The following is a 15,111-nucleotide window of genomic DNA, read 5'->3' as shown; positions in this document are numbered from 1 at the left end:
TTTCAATTCAACACAGAATTTAACAAAAAATAGACAATTACAATAGGCCTAGGGTTTCAAGCTCTGGTTGATTTCAAATTGAATGATATTTAGAAAAAAAGTTAAAGTTTCTTCTTATGAAATCATTTAAAGCGTGCATGTTCAAGATAGCATACACACGGTGCATTCGGAAGGTATTCAGACCCCTTGACTTTTTCCACATTTTGTAACGTTACAGCCTTGTTCTAAAATGGATTTGAAAAATTAAAAATCCTCATCAATCTACACACAATACCACATAATGTCAAAGTGAAAACAGGTTTTTTGATTTTTTTGCATTTGCTCCTCAATATCCTCAGCTGGTTCAGGTTTCTTTTTCATGGGAAAGAAGGATGGAGGTCTGCGTCCCTGCATCGACTACCAAGGGCTGAACAGGATCACGGTTAAGAACCGTTACCCCCTACCCATGATGTCCGGCACCTTGGAGCTGGCCTAGGGGGAACAATTCTTAACCAAACTGGACCTCCGCAACGCTTATAATCTGGTGAGAATCAGGGAGGGAGATGAATGGAAGACTGCCTTTAACACCCGGAGTGGCCACTCTGAGTATTTAGTCATGCCATTTGGATTTGTGAACTCACCGGCAGTCTTCCAAGCATTGGTCAATGACACTCTTATGGATATGTTGAATCGGTTCATCTTTGTGTACCTCGACGACATCTTGATCTTCTCCAAGACCCTTCCGGAACACATCCTGCACATCCGCCAAGTCCTGATATGCCTCCTGCAGAGTCAACTATATGTCAAGATTGAGAAGTGTGAGTTCCATATATCTCCAGTGTCTTTCCTGGGTCACATTATATCTACCGCCGACATCCAAATGGACCCTGTTAAAGTTAGGGTGGTCACTGACTGGCCCCGTCCCGCCTCACTCAAACAAGTCCAGCGGTTCCTCGGGTTTGCCAATTTTTACAGGCGTTTTATACAGAACTTTTGTGCGGTGGCATCGCCTCTGCCCTAACCCGCAAGTCCCAGACCCGTTTTGGCTGGACCCCCGAGGATTTCCAAGCGGTTCTCGCCAGCAGGAACGCAACTAAAATGTAGGCAAATTGGAGCTCTTGGCAGTCAAGTGGGCCCTTGAGGGGTGGAGACACTAGTTGGAGGGGGCACTTCATCCTTTCGTGATCTGGACGGACCATTAGAACTTGGTCTCCATTCAAGAAGACAGGAGGTTGAACGCTCGCCAGGCTAGGTGGGCTCTGTTTTTTAGCAGGTTCAACTTCACTTTAGCCTATCGCCAGGGTAACAAGAATCAGAAAGCAGATGCCCTGTCCCGCCAACACGGGAGAGGGACTCTGAACCCATCATCCCCAGCTCCAGGATTGTGGCTCCCTTGTAATGGAGTATAGAGACCACAGTACGACAAGCCCAGACCCGAGAACCTGAACCCGGCAGGGGTCCCACTAACATACTTTATGTTCTGCGATCAGCCCGTTCTTGAGTACTACAATTGGGACATTACTCTAAATTAACTGGGCATCCAGGGGTTAATCGGACACTGGAGTTCCTGAGGTGGAAATTCTGGTGGCCTAACATGATTGAGGATGTGAGATCCTTTGTTGCAGCCTGTTCCACCTGTGCCCAAGCAAGTCTTCACGACAGCGACTGGCTGGGTTGCTCCAACCTCTGCCCATCCCCAGCCGGCCCTGGTCCCACCTGTCCGTAGACTATTTATCACAGGGTTGCCTCCATCCCAAGGGCTTACCACTATCCTGGTGGTCGTTGATCGGTTCTCCAAGGCAGCCCATGACATTGCCTTACACAAGTTGCCCTCAGCGAAGGAGACCGCTGATCTCATGATTACCCATGTCTTTCGACTACACGGACTTCCCCAGGACATTGTCTCCGATCGTGGGCCCCAGTTCGTTGCACGGTATTGGAAAGCCTTATGCTCTCTGTTGGGGGTTGTTGTTGAGTCTCTACTCGGGGTTCCACCCAAAAGTCGAATGGGCAAACGGAGGCACCCTGCAGTACCTGGTAGACTGGGAGGGCTTTGGCCCCGAGGAGCGGGCGTGGTTGCCTGCCCGGGACATCCTGGATCCGGGACTCGTTCGGGACTTCAACCAACTACTTGGTGGTCACCCTGGCTCTGCGGCTGGAGCTGCTCCTAGAAGGGGAGGTACTGTCATGGTTCCACCTGTCACCAGAGGGCGGTAGAGACCGTCCCAGAGACATTAACAACATTCAGGTGTGTCCCATTTACTCATTATGATTTCCCTGTTAAAATAGGCATGTTTTCTGTTGTCCTTTGCTGAAGCTTGAATTGTGTGCATTTGTCTCCTCAGTGAGTTATCGAGACTTAGTGTTTGTTGTTTTCCCAGTGTTACTGTGATCTCTTCATTACCATTTCTCAGTAAATGTCTCCTCAGTGAGTTATCGAGACTTAGTGTTAGTTGTTTTCCCAGTGTTACTGTGATCTTTTCATTACCATTTCTCAATAAATGTTTATGTTTATCCTTAACCGCTGTTTCCTTGTCCGGTCTCTTCTTTGCACCTCACCACGTCACAGTTTGAAAGCAAAGTGACACATTGGAAATTCAACTAACTTTTGGCTATCCCTTTGAGTGGGTGGATATAGCTTGTAATCTCATTGATCAATGTCTCAGCCAAATATTACCCAATTATCCATGTTGAAATAATGTAGTGTGCCAAGTGGGAAGACTTTGTGGAATTCAGCTCTGACTGCATCAATTCGCCCCAAGGTCAATACTTCCAAAAATGTAAATGAGGAAACACTTAACTTGTGCCTATGTTGGTCCTTCGTATTTGCGTGCCTATCTTTGTTTGCTGAAATCCATACTTTTTCAATAAATGTTAATCAAATACAACCACCGACTGTTTCCTTGTTGAGATTCAATTGGCACATGCGCATTTCCGCTGAGTTGCCATCTTAGAGCAACAGCAATGAGTGAACAGTCAGTGGTTATATTTGATTAAAGTTTATTGAAAAAGTATGAAAGTATTGACCTTGGGCCAATTTATGTAGTCAGAGCTGAATTCAACAAAGCCTGGTCTCTGCTCCACTCTGTTGGTGGAGTTCATTAGTAATACCTTTACCATGGAGTGGAGTTCAGTCAGCTAAAGTAGCCATTAACCTCAAATTGTTTTATGGTCAGATATGACTAAATATACATTTTCATCATTTATTTTTGTCCAAGCAATTGAAGATCGTCTGAACATGTTATAACAGCTTTTCTCCAAAATGAAACCCAACCCATTTCTCCTCCTGCTGCCCCCAGCCGAGAGATAGGCTCTGTCCCAAATGGCACCCTATTCCCTACATAGTGCACTATTTTAGGGCCCTGGTCAAAAGTAGTTAACTGTGTAGGGAATAGGGTGCTATTTGAGACTTGTCATGAAAAGTTTATCAGGCGGTGGCTTGGGAGAGAGAGGATACGACACGCTCCCTCTCTGTCTGTCTGACACTGGTGTCACTGTCTGGTGCGTGTGTGTGTGAAAGTACGTTTTTTTTGTGTGTGCATGTGTGTGAGCAGCATGATAAAGGTTTGATAAACAACCCCAGCCACCACCATTTGGCTGCATGTGGCTTCCTGGCTGGCTCTCCTACGACAGCAAGGTCAGCAGTTGTATTGTGAGAGGAGCAGAGCAGCAGAGTTTAGCCAAAGTTGCTTAGCCTACACCATGTGTCCCTATGGACCTTGGTCAAAAGTAGTGCACTATATAGGAAATGGTGTCATTTGGGAGACACACTCTGTCCTCCGGTCCATCTGGAAATCACAAGCAGGGAGACATTGATTTCCTTGTAATAACATCACTGTGTGCTGCTGCTTGGAGTAAATGAATCTCATACATGTAATAACATGACCTGCTGATTGTTCATTAGGAGTTGAACAACACAGAGCTGTTTGCTGAGGTGGTAGTGTATAGGCTCAAGAGCTTTCAATGTCTGGGTCTTAAATGGCACTCTTTGTCCTATATAGTGCACACATTTTGACCAGGTCCCATAGGGAAACCCATTGGGCTCTGGTCAAAGATAGAGTACTTCACTACCGATAAAGACATTTTAGAACACCTAATCTTTCAAGGACTTTTCTTTATTTTTACTATTTTCTACATTGTAGAATAATAGTGATGACATCAACACTATGAAATAACACATATGGAATCATGTAGTAACTAAAAAAGTGTTAAATAAATCTAAATATATTTTATATTTGAGATTCTTCCAATAGCCAACCTTTACCTTGATGACAGCTTTGCACACTCTTGGCATTCTCTTCATGAGGTAGTCGCCTGGAATGCATTTCAATTAACAGGTGTGCCTTCTTAAAAGTTCATTTGTGGAATTTCTTTCTTTCTTAATCTGTTTGAGTCAATCAGCTGTGTTGTGACAAGGTAGGTGAAATGTGGTGTGGGTGAACGGATTATCTCTGCATGTGTATTTCCCAACGTAAAGCATGGTGGAGGAGGTGTTATGGTGTTGGGGTGCTTTGATGGTGAAACTGTCTGTGATTTATTTAGAATTCAAGGCACAATTAACCAGCATGGCACCACAGCATTCTGCAGCGATACGCCATCCCATCTGGTTTGGGCTTAGTGGGACTATCATTTGTTTTTCAACAGGACAATGATCCCACACACTTCCAGGCTGTGTAAGGGCTATTTTAACAAGAAGGAGAGTGATGGAGTGCTGCATCACATGACCTGGCCTCCACAATCCCCCGACCTCAACCAAATTGAGATGGAGTCAGACTGCAGAGTGAAGGAAAAGCAGCCAACAAGTGCTCAGAAGTTGCCTAGGCCCACTTCTCTACTCTATCTTTACTAATGATTTACCTTCAGTCATGAATAAAGCAAGAGAGGTCATGTTTGCTGATGACTCTACAATGTATAGCGCAGCATCAGAATGTAATGAGCTAACAGATGTACTGAGCAGTGAACTAAGAATGGTGTCTGAGTGGGTTGATATGAACAAATTGGTGTTGAACATTTCTAAAACTAACTGTATTGTATTTGCTTCAAGATGTATGCTTTCTGATGATCCCCAATTGAATGTGTCGATGAATAGAACGCATGTAGAGCAAGTGAAAAAAACAAAACTACTCGGCATCATGTTGGAGCAAGCTTTATCATGGTCAGAACACATAGATAATATTGTTGTTAAGATGGGTGTGAACTGCTGTTACAAGAAAATGTTCAGAGTATGTAACGTCTAGCACTCTGAATCAGGTGATTCAATCTCTGGTCCTTTCACACTTAGAGTATTGTCCGGTTGTAAGGTCATCTGCAGCAAAGAAAGATATATATTTTTAAAGCTCCAAATCGCTCAAAACAGGGCTGCCAGTTTAGCTCTTCATTGCGCTAACCATATGAATGACCCAAATGCATCAGAATCTCTCGTGGCTTCATGTTAAAAACAAATTACTATCCAGTCTTCTGATTTTCTTTAGGAATGTTTTTTTTTTTTAAACACACACAGCATTTTTCAGGCCAGTTAGTATATACTAGCAACACGCATAACCACCAAAACAAACAGGCAAATTCAAGGCAAGCCAAGGACAAATCACCTTAAATCTACAGTTTTATATAGAGCCATAGCTAAATGGAACTCTTTACCAATCCAAGCAATCAGGCAAAAAATAAATCTTCCTGCAAGAAAAAAATAACATCTAATGCGATAGACCATATAACTGAACAGCAAATATAAAGCATCAACTGAATGTTAAATGTGTTTCCTGTCAGGTATTTGAATTATCTGTATTGTCTACTTGTTTAATGTTTGTGAAGTCTTGATTGTGGGTGTTTGTAATGTCTTGTTAATTGGTGTTGGACCCCAGGAAGATTAGCTAGCGTTACAGCGTTAGCTACTCCTGCTCCACCCCACTATGGAAAAGGGAGACTATCAGGACCAAGATGGTGTTCTCCTCCCATACAAACAAATGGAAGTATAGAGGTTGTTAAATGTGTCTCTAAAATGTTTACATTTCCAGAGTTTTCTTATATCACCTAGATATAGGATAGACACTTCAAAACCTTATTTCTTATAATTCCATTTTTGACAGTCTTTTTTACCTTTTATGAATGTGTTATTCCTTGCGTTTCTATGGACTATAGTAGTGAAGGCCAAATTCAATATTTTATCAAATCATTTTTAAATACATTTTTTTGAAACCTAAAGGGTCCTACAATTCAATGTCAAATAGCTAAATGATCCATGGTATGACCATCTTAAAACAATTCCATATGTTAGGTTAGTACCACCCCCCCCCCCCCCCCAATAAAGCATCCAATACTCATACCAATTAGAATAATCTAGTATGCGTGTGCAGTGTTTGCGTCTCATATGGCACCCTATTCCTTATATATAATCCCTACTTTTGACTATAGGATTTTAGGCAACAGTAGTAGCAGTAGCGATGCGTGGGTAAAATCACTTGGGAAGCCAAGCCAGATAAAAAGTCATATTATAACCTATGTGTTGTGATAATTGCGTTGTTTGCTCTCTAACCTTTTCTTTCATTTGCCTTGCCACTGTGATATATAGGCATAAGGCTGAGACAATAAGACGACACAGTGGCAGAATAAATTCAATCACACCTTTGTTTCATCACAAAACCGGAGAGCAACATCTGTCTGGTGAAGTCCACAAAGCACATTGCATGTAACAAACAGTTACATGACCTACAGCATGGTCAAGCAAGTTCATATTTTCAGACTAATAAACAACTATTGATGAAGAACCACAGTTCTTGCAAGTTGCAAAGAAAACAGAAGCTGCATCCACTATTCTAGCACCATTTCAACTTCAACATTTCAACATCATCAAATCATCTATGCTTAGTCTTATACAATAACAGCGAAAATATACCAGAAACGATTTAGTCCAATCAACGTAAGCTAAATATGATGTGGCTGTCCATGTTTCTGATTTCTGTGTGTGTATGTTCGTGCTAGTAGAAAACACATGTTGACTCACCCTACTTGCAGAGAAAAGCCAATGCCATCTTCTCATGTTGACGAAACAGTCTATGACTGTCATACAATGCACACTTAATGCTTCCTCGCCAGCCTAACATCATTTCATGGGCAATGTTAACTAGTTAACATTAGCCTTCTACATCTAGCTACATATTGAATTTACATCCATTCAGTCCAGGGACACAATGTACAGTTGAGGTTGGAAGTTTACATACACTTAGGTTGGAGTCATTAAAACTCGTTTTTCAACCACTCTGCTAATTTCTTGTTAACAAACTATAGTTTTGGCAAGTCGGTTAGGACATCTACTTTGTGCATGACACAAGTCATTTTTCTAACAATTGTTTAGAGACAGATTATTTCACTTATAATTCACTATATCACAATTCCAGTGGGTCAGAAGTTTACATACACTGAGTTGACTGTGCCTTCAAACAGCTTGGAAAATTCCAGAAAAGGCTTTAGAAGCTTCTGATAAGCTAATTGACATAATTTGAGTCAATTGGAGGTGTACCTGTGGATGTATTTCAAGGCCTACCTTCAAACTCAGTGCCTCTTTGCTTGACATAATGGGAAAATCAAACGATATCAGCCAAGACCTCAGAAAAAAAATGGTAGACCTCCACAAATCTGGTTCATCCTTGGGAGCAATTTCCAAACTCCTGAAGGTACCACGTTCATCTGTACAAACAATAGTACGCAAGTATAAACACCATAGGACCACGCAGCCGGCATACTGCTCAGGAAGGAGATGAGTTCTGTCTCCGAGAGATTAACGTACTTTGGGGCAAAAAGTGCAAATCAATCCCAGAACAACAGCAAAGGACTGTCACGAACATTACCGAAGGTGGCTCCCCTTCTTGTTCGGGTGGCGCTCGGCGGTCGTCGTCGCCGGTCTACTAGCTGCCACCGATCCTTTTGTTCCGTGTTCGTTTGGTTTTGTCTAATTGGTTTCACCTGTTCATTGTTTGGTTATTAGGGTGGGGTTATTGAAGTTCGTTCAGCCCGCTTCTGTTTGTGCAGGCTTGGTTTTTCTGTATTTGTGAGAGGTGTTATTGTTTGTTGGGTTTTCTCGCTGTCCTGGTATTTTACCTAAGGGTACTATATTGTTTTTATAGTTACGCCTGTTTGGATATACTATTTTGTTCCTTTTATTTTTGGACATTAAAGCGTGTTTTTTCCCGCATCCTTTGCTCTCTGCGCCTGACTCCACAACCATTCACTCATTGAGCGTTACAGAAGCCCGCACCTTATTATGGAGTCAGCAGGAGCAGCGACCACCCCTCTCCCCACGATGGAGGAGAGAGTCCTTCATCACACGTCCATCCTCCATCGCATCGGATCAGCGATGGATCAAATGATGGAGAGGATGGACCGTTGGGAGAGGGGTGGTCTCCCTACTACCCCACCTACCCTCCCACCAGCAACTCTACCATCTCCTCCAGCGGGATCTGGTGCCAGCGCTCTGCGCATTACGCCTCCGAGGGAGTACGATGGAGCGGCAGCTGGGTGCCAGGGATTTCTGCTACAACTAGATCTCTACCTGGTCACCGTTGGTCCGGCTCCCTCGGACGAGGAGAGCGTGAGTGTCCTCGTCTCTTGCCTGACGGGTAGAGCCCTGAAGTGGGCCAATGCTGTCTGGAACGGGCCCGACAGGGGACGAGGAGCGCGCAATACTTCGTGCTGGATTTCCGGACCTTGGCCGCTGGAGCAGGGTGGAACTACAGGGCCCTGATAGTAGCCTGAGAGAGGACGTCCGCAGGGAGCTGGCTTGTCGGGACACTACGCTCAGCCTGGATGAACTGATAGACCTGTCTATCTGGTTAGACCATCTGCTAGCTGCTCGCGGACGTTCTGAAAGGGTCCTGTTAGTTCCACCTCCTGACCCGCCGCTCCTATCCCGATGGAGCTAGGATGGGCCGCATCTAGGGAGATCGGAGGAGGAGGCTCCTCCTGTACCAGTTGTGGCCGGAGAGGGCACACTTCAGGTCGGTGCTGGAGGAGTTCATCTGGGAGTCGAGAGGGCAGGCAGAACACTCCTCGGTTACCCCAGGTGAGTCAGCACCACACTCTCCCAGAGTTTCCTGTTGGTCACAAGTTTTTGTTAATTTATTTCCTTAAATGTGTTCCCTCTCTCCAGCATAAGGCGCTAGTCGATTCAGGCGCAGCTGGGAACTTTATAGATCGCGGACTCGCCCAGAGGTTGAGGATTCCGTTAGTTAAGGTAGAACCCCCTTTTCCCGTGCACTCTTTAGATAGTCGGTCGTTAGGGTCAGGGCTGGTCAGGGAGGCCACAATTCCTTTGGAGATGATTACGCAGGGGAATCATAAGGAGCGGACTAGTCTGTTCCTTATCGATTCACCTGCGTTTCCGGTGGTGCTGAGGATTCAATGGCTGGCTATTCACAATCTGACGATTTCGTGGAAACAGGGAACTCTCCAGGGGTGGTCTGATGAGTGTTCAGGCAGGTGTGTAGTAGTTTCCATCGGTGCGACAACGGTGGAGAGTCCAGACCAGGTTTCCACTGTGCGCATTTCCGCTGAGTATGCCGATTTGGCTATCACTTTAAGTAAAAAGAAAGCGACCAAATTATCACCCCATCGACAGGGGGATTGCGTGATAAACCTCCAGGTAAACGCTGCACTCCCCAGGAGTCATGTGTATCATTTATCCCAGTAGGAGACGTTGGCTATGGAGACATATGTCACGGAAGCTCTGGGACAGGGGTACATTCAGCTGTCTCCTCGAGTTTCTTTTTTGTGAAGAAAAAGGATGGTGGTTTGCGTCCGTGTATTGATTATCGAGGTCTCAATTCCATCACGGTGGGTTTTAGTTACCCATACCTCTCATCGCTACGGCAGTGGAATCATTTCACGGAGCGCAGTTCTTCACGAAACTGGATCTCAGGAGCGAGTATAATCTGGTGCGTATTCGGGAGGGAGATGAGTGGAAAACCATTATGTGTACCTCGTCATGCCGTACGGGTTAAAGAATGCTCCAGCTATCTTTCAATCCTTCGTTGACGAGATTCTCAGAGACTTGCACGGACAGGGTGTGGTGGTGTATATTGACGATATTTTGATCTACTCCGCTACACGCACCGCGCATGTGTCTCTGGTGCGCAAGGTTTTTGGGTGACTGCTGGAGCATGACCTGTACGTGAAGGCAGAGAAATGTGAGATTTCCAAACGAGCTGTTTCCTTCCTGGGTTATCGCATTTCCAGCTCGGGGGTGGTAATGGAGGGTGACCGCGTCAAGGCCGTGCGTAATTGGCCGACTCCGACCACGGTAAAGGAGGTGCAGCGGTTCTTAGGGTTTGCCAATTACTACCGGAGGTTTATCCGGGGTTTTGGTCAGGTAGCAGCTCCTATTACCTCACTGCTGAAGGGGGGGACGGTGCGTTTGCAGTGGTCAGCAGAGGCGGGCGGAGCTTTCCGTAGGTTGAATGCGCTGTTCACTGAGGCGCCGGTGTTGGCGCATCCGGACCCTTCTTTGGCGTTCATAGTAGAGGTGGACGCAGCCGAGGCTGGGGTTGGAGCGGTGCTCTCACAGCGCTCGGGTACGCCACCGAAGCTCCGCCCCTGTGCTTTTTTTTCGAAGAAGCTCGGGCCAGCGGAGTGGAATTATGATGTGGGGGACAGGGAGTTGTTGGCTATGGTTAAGGCCCTGAAGGTGTGGAGACACTGGCTTGAGGGGGCTAAGCACCCTTTCCTCATCTGGACTGACCACCGTAACCTGGAGTATATCCGATCAGCTAGGAGACTGAATCCTCGTCAGGCAAAGTGGGCCATGTATTTCACCAGATTTCGTTTCACGATCTCGTATCGACCAGGTTCTCTCAACACTAAGGCCGACGCGCTGTCCCGCCTCTATGACACTGAGGACCGGTCCATCGATCCTACTCCCATCATTCCGGCGGCTAAGCTGGTGGCACCAGTAGTATGGGAGGTGGACGCGGACATCGAGCGGGCACTAAGGGAGGAACCTGCGCCTCCACAGTGTCCGGGGGATCGTAGGTACGTGCCGCTCGCTGTTCGTGATCAATTGATTCGATGGGCTCATAGTCTACCCTCGTCGGGTCACCCGGGTATTTCAAGGACAGTGCGAGGTCTTAGGGGGAAGTACTGGTGGCCCACCTTGGTGAGGGATGTGCGATTCTATGTCTCCTCCTGTTCGGTGTGCACCCAGAGTAAGGCTCCTAGGCATCTGCCACGAGGGAAGTTACAACCCCTCCCCGTTCCACAACGGCCGTGGACCCATCTATCGGTGGATTTTCTTACTGATCTTCCCCCCTCTCAGGGAAACACAACGATCCTGGTCATTGTGGATCGGTTCTCTAAGTCCTGCCGTCTTATCCCATTGCCCGGTCTCCCTACGGCCCTGCAGACTGCGGAGGCTCTTTTCACCCATGTCTTCCGGCACTACGGGGTGCCCGAGGATATTGTTTCTGATCGGGGTCCCCAGTTTACCTCCCGAGTGTGGAGGGCATTTATGGAACGTCTGGGGGTCTCGGTCAAGTGGAGAGAGTGAACCAGGAGGTGGGTAGGTTTCTGCGGTCGTATTGCCAGGACCGGCCAGGGGAGTGGGTGAGATACATCCCCTGGGCTGAAATGGCCCAGAATTCACTAAGCCAATCCTCTACCAACATGTCACCGTTTCAGTGCGTGTTTTGGTACCAGTCGGTCCTGGCACCATGGCATCAGAGCCAGACTGAGGCTCCTGCGGTAGAGGAGTGGGTGCAGCGCTCTAAGGAGACCTGGAGGGCCGTCCAGGAGTCATTACGTCAGGCGAGTGGACGGCAGAAGAAGAGCGCTGACCGTCACCGCAGTGAGGCCCCCGTGTTTGCACCGGGGGACAGAGTCTGGCTCTCGTCCTTTGCTCTCTGCGCCTGACTCCACACCCATTCACTCATTGAGCGTTATAAGGACCTTGTGAAGATGCTGGAGGAAACAGGTACAAAAGTATCTATATCCACAGTAAAACGAGTCCTATATCGACTTAACCTGAAAGGCCGCTGAACAAGGATTGAAGACACTGCTCCAAAACCGCCATAAAAAAGCCAGACTACTGTTTGCAACTGCACATGGGAACAAAGATCGTTCTTTTTGGAGAAATGTCCTCTGGTCTGATGAAACAAAAATAGAACTGTCTGTCCTTAATCACCATCGTTATGTTTGGAGGAAAAAGGGGGAGGCTTGCAAGCCGAAGAACACCATCCCAACCATGAAGCACGGGTGTGGCAGAAACATGTTGTGGGGGTGCTTTGCTGCAGGAGGGACTGGTGGCACTTCACAAAATAGATGGAAGGATAATTATGTGGATATATTGAAGCAACATCTCAAGTCAGGAAGTTAAAGCTTGGTCGCAAATGGGTCTTCCAAATGGACAATGACCCCAAGCATACTTCCAAAGTTGTGGCAAAATGGCTTAAGGACAACAAAGTCAAGGTATTGGAGTGGCCATCACAAAGCCCTTAGCTCAATCCTATGGAAAATGTGTGGGCAGAACTGAAAAGGTGTGTGCGAACAAGGAGGCCTACAAAACGGACTCAGTTACACCAGCTCTGTCAGGATGAATGGGCCAGAATTCACCCAATTTATTGTGGGAAGCTTGTGGAAGGCTACCCAAAATGTCTGACCCAAGTTAAACATTTTAAAGGCAATGCTACCAAATACTAATTGAGTGTATGTAAAATTCTGACCCATTGGGAATGTGATGAAAGAAATAAAAGCTGAAATAAATCATTTCCTAACTGACCTAAAACGGGGTATTTTTACTGGGATTAAATGTCAGGAATTGTGAAAATCTGAGTTTAAATGTATTTGGCTAAGGTGTATGTAAACTTCCGACTTCAACTGTATTTTATGGTTGGATCAGAATTGCCCATATAATCATTAGCCAGTACAGAGAATTAAGTAAAACCACAAGTCCAAAATGGTTCATTTAGGAAAGAGCCAATTTTAGCTAGCTAGCCACAGGTGGACAACAACACAACAAAATGCAACAATTCAAGTTGTTTCCGTCAATTACGTATTTCTCTATTGATGCCAAATCCAAACTGGCTTCCCTTGACAATTTGTTTTGGCAAGTTAGGACCATTCACGGTTTAACTCGCTCAGTTTAGCTCAACACTGATTGGCTATTATTATTAAACTTGATGGCTTCCCATGCATTCAATGCTACGGCGGCAACAATGTCATACTCTTTATAACCATACAGCATCAGATAGATGGTTTACCCTTACAGAGACAGAGGGGCGCTGTTTCGCTCGCTTTAATGCTTTTTCCAGTGAGATACATTCAGCTTCTTGCCAATTAAAGGAAAATTATGAAAACAAAGATACATTATTTCACATGCTTTTTTCTTTTAATCACATTTTTCTTCATCATTTTTTTTTGTGGAAAGCCTAGCTTCCCTTGGCATCCATGAATACACACCACTGATTCAGGAAAGTTTAAAGCGGCTCTGGCTCCTCTCTGATCCGAGCTGCGATTCCTTGCGCACCTAGAACCTATAACACTTCAATAGCCTATCGCCTAAATATTTGTTGTTTACCCTTTAAAATGTATTAACTTTTATGTGTAGCATGAACACAACCAGTCACAATGTGTTTATCTGATTAGGCTACTTCAAAAGTGGCACGTTCGTCCAAAATATAATTCCAGCATCCAAACTGTGCAGATTGTGCTGTTGAAAATGATAACCATGATGTTGAAGAGCCCGAAGTCGGCATGCTTTGCTTATTGGTGGTGCATTGGCACAGAAACCTGTTGGTGGAAAATTTGTTGCATATATTTGATATAATTATACAGTGGCTTAAGAACAAAACAAGGACAGCGTCTGGACAGAGGGAACGGTTTGATTTGTTTGATCGTAGCTAGCTACATAGCTAGCTACATAGCCGTCTCTGTATCAAAGATAATTGTGTAGTCTAGAGCGATTTTCTAGGTTACCTAGCCAGCTATTGTCGTTCTTTTAACGCAACGTAACGTAATCAACAACGCAGCCACTGCCAGCTAGCCTACAAAGTCAACAACGCAGCCACTGCCACCTAGCCTACTTCAGCAGTACTGTATCATTTTTAATCATTTTAGTCAATAAGATTCTTGCTACGTAAGCTCAACTTTCTGAACATTCGAGACGTGTAGTCCACTTGTCATTCCAATCTCCTTTGCATTAGCGTAGCCTCTTCTGTAGCCTGTCAACTATGTGTCTGTCTATCCCTGTTCTCTCCTCTCTGCACAGACCATACAAACGCTCCACACCGCGTGGCGCGGCCACCTAATCTGGTGGTCCCAGCGCACGACCCACGTGGAGTTCCAGGTCTCCGGTAGCCTCTGGAACTGCCGATCTGCGGCCAACAAGGCAGAGTTCATCTCAGCCTATGCCTCCCTCCAGTCCCTCGACTTCTTGGCACTGACGGAAACATGGATCACCACAGATAACACTGCTACTCCTACTGCTCTCTCTTCGTCCGCCCACGTGTTCTCGCACACCCGAGAGCTTCTGGTCAGCGGGGTGGTGGCACCGGGATCCTCATCTCTCCCAAGTGGTCATTCTCTCTTTCTCCCCTTACCCATCTGTCTATCGCCTCCTTTGAATTCCATGCTGTCACAGTTACCAGCCCTTTCAAGCTTAACATCCTTATCATTTATCGCCCTCCAGGTTCCCTCGGAGAATTCATCAATGAGCTTGATGCCTTGATAAGCTCCTTTCCTGAGGACGGCTCACCTCTCACAGTTCTGGGCGACTTTAACCTCCCCACGTCTACCTTTGACTCATTCCTCTCTGCCTCCTTCTTTCCACTCCTCTCCTCTTTTGACCTCTCCCTCTCACCTTCCCCCCTACTCACAAGGCAGGCAATACGCTCGACCTCATCTTTACTAGATGCTGTTCTTCCACTAACCTCATTGCAACTCCCCTCCAAGTCTCCGACCACTACCTTGTATCCTTTTCCCTCTCGCTCTCATCCAACACTTCCCACACTGCCCCTACTCGGATGGTATCGCGCCGTCCCAACCTTCGCTCTCTCTCCCCCGCTACTCTCTCCTCTTCCATCCTATCATCTCTTCCCTCTGCTCAAACCTTCTCCAACCTATCTCCTGATTCTGCCTCCTCAACCCTCCTCTCCT

Source organism: Oncorhynchus nerka, linkage group LG20, assembly GCF_034236695.1.
Source record: "Oncorhynchus nerka isolate Pitt River linkage group LG20, Oner_Uvic_2.0, whole genome shotgun sequence".
NCBI lineage: Eukaryota > Metazoa > Chordata > Actinopteri > Salmoniformes > Salmonidae > Oncorhynchus > Oncorhynchus nerka.
This window is presented reverse-complemented; position numbering follows the sequence as displayed.